Source organism: Montipora foliosa, chromosome 3 (assembly GCF_036669935.1).
Source record: "Montipora foliosa isolate CH-2021 chromosome 3, ASM3666993v2, whole genome shotgun sequence".
In the NCBI taxonomy this organism is placed as follows: domain Eukaryota; kingdom Metazoa; phylum Cnidaria; class Anthozoa; order Scleractinia; family Acroporidae; genus Montipora; species Montipora foliosa.
The window spans coordinates 56,549,580-56,552,079 of NC_090871.1; the positions used below are offsets into that span (position 1 = coordinate 56,549,580).

General features: G+C 40.0%; 1 non-coding gene across 1 annotated transcript; it reads left to right on the plus strand.

The window, feature by feature from the left end:
- The first annotated feature begins 2,030 nt into the window (after window positions 1-2,030).
- Trnac-gca (transfer RNA cysteine (anticodon GCA)) lies at window positions 2,031-2,102 on the plus strand. Its single transcript has one exon. It is a non-coding gene; the product is annotated as a tRNA-Cys (tRNA).
- The last annotated feature ends 398 nt before the right edge of the window (window positions 2,103-2,500 follow it).

A 2,500-nucleotide genomic window follows, 5' to 3' on the forward strand; every position in this document is an offset into this window, starting at 1 on the left:
TCCCCATTCAATTCCCTCCAACGTTACCTTTCCTGGCCTTCAATTTCCAAAGCGGTAAAGTTCCCCTTCCAGATATCAATCGTGTCTTTCTCTTACTGTAAAATTACTGTGTTAAGCAAAAGGGGATCAGATATTATCCAATTCTTTTACTCACTAAACTGAAGCGATTTGTAATCGCGTAAAAGGTTAAACCTGACCTAAGATAAAAACTGTCAAATGATTCTCACATTCTTCAAAAGCATCTGTGGTTTTTGGACGACAAAAAATTTGAAATTCAAAATCGCTTCTTTATGTTTCTGGTCTCAAAAGATTCCAACAACGGCATGTATGCCCGCTGGAACTCCACTCTGTGTTTTTTTTTCTTAGAAAGAGTTTTTGTGAATTGTTGAATGTAAAGATTTCAGAAAAATCCTGCGCTTGTAACTAGTTTCATTCCCGTCAAGAATTATGTGTCTGTTATTTTTTTCTCCCTACGGACGACCTTTCCGTTTGTTTGTACAACTAAATTAGAGATTTTGACTCCGATTTTGACTCCGATTTTTCCAGCAAATCAGAGGAGATGTGCCAGTTCTTCGAAAAACGTGGCTATCCTGTCTCTGTGGTCAAAGCCGGCCATCATCGCGCCCAACAATTTGATCGACAGTCATCACTACAAACGTCACAAAAAGATAAGAATGACAGAATTCCATTCACCCTCACTTTCCATCCTCATAATCACGCAGTCAAAAGCATCATTCTTAGTAATTTTAAATTACTCCAAAATGATCCCGAGACTGGTAGAATCTTTTCGCAACCTCCACTTATTTCATTCAAACGCGACAAAAACGTAGGCAACTTTTTAGTTAGAAGCGCGCTCAAAACTAACGAGCAACCCGGCACTTTCAAATGCGTGCGCTCACGATGCAAAACTTGTCTTTTCATTGTTAACACTAGCAAGATATCGGGACCTAAGCGATCTGTTAAGATCACCGATCGTTTCACATGTACCTCCGCAAATGTCATTTATTGCATAACCTGCAGGTTATGCAATAAATTATACATTGGTGAGACAGGTAGACGACTAGGTGACCGATTCCGCGAACACCTTCGCGATGTTGAGAAGAATGACAAGGATGCATCCAAGCCAGTCGCTCGCCATTTTAATCTGCCTAACCACTCCAAAAAACACATGGCTATCTGCGGCCTTTCCCTACATCTAGGTACGACGGAAAGCCGCAAGAATTTGGAACAAAAATTCATCTTTCAAATCGGCACCCTTAATCCTCACGGTATTAACGAACGCTTTTCATTTAACTAATATATTCCTATTTTTCACGTTGCCATGTTACCACCAATAGCGTAGCTCCTACTCTACTATAAAAACTACACGTAACCCATAATCCCTCGATTCGCTCTGACGAAGGGCTAACGCTCGAAACGTCAGCTTTTAGAATCTCTGTACGGTGGCCAATTTACATTATCAACTCCGTTGATAAAACCAAATTTTTGTATACTACTTCCCCACCGACGCAGCACCACAGTTTCTTTAGAAACTAGCCCTTCATAAATTAGAGAGCGTTTGGTTTTAGAGCGGTTTTCAATTGAGTGTCGAAAGTAATTAGCGAATTTTGCATTACTTTACTCAGTGAGTGGTTCAAAGTTCTCGCGCCACTTTTTTAACCAATCAGAAGTGAAACCAAAATTACACATGGCTCGCGCGTGCACATATTCCGGCTCTTTGTGTCGGCTACGTGTAATTACTTCGAGTTTTGATTGGTTTACTGGATTGTCTCCGTCCTTTTTGATTGGCCAAGGTAAGTACTTTGGATTTGCTTTTACGACACTCATTTGAAAACCGCTCTAACAAGATATATCATTGGAAAATTTGAGAGATATTTTAAGATTTATCTCACATCAGTTTTACGTTATTAGCCTTTTTAAATCATGAATTCCGATCGCCAAACGAGAACGTAGAGTTTATCCATTTATTTTACTTTAGCAGAGATAAGATGGTTGGACTAACGTCAGAAATCGGTGTTTCGTCGTCAACCGGGGGCATAGCTCAGTGGTAGAGCATTCGACTGCAGATCGAGAGGTCACCGGTTCAAATCCGGTTGTCCCCTTTTAATAACAGTCTTGGTTGAATGTTGTTTTCTCGTCCTTAAGGTCTACCCTGCTATTTAAGACGTTCAAGCTACAACTGGTTGTCTAATGGCAGAAATCTTGTCTCTCACGCTGGTGAGTCGGTTTGAATTCTTGGTCACACCGTATTTCTGTTCCTACTGTTTTTTTTCTGTAATAAGGCCTCAGCAGGTCTTGCTTTGTTAAAATCAGTTGAATTTCCATTTCTGAAAAAAACATGTACAGGAACTTAACGAAACGAACATTCAGTCGTGACAATGGGGAAGATATCTGTTTACAAACATTGCTTTTGTTATTCAGATGTGCTAACCACAGGAACAAAAGATCCTTTTGTTTCGACAGCCAATCAGGCTTTGGTTGGCACATTAATGACAATTGA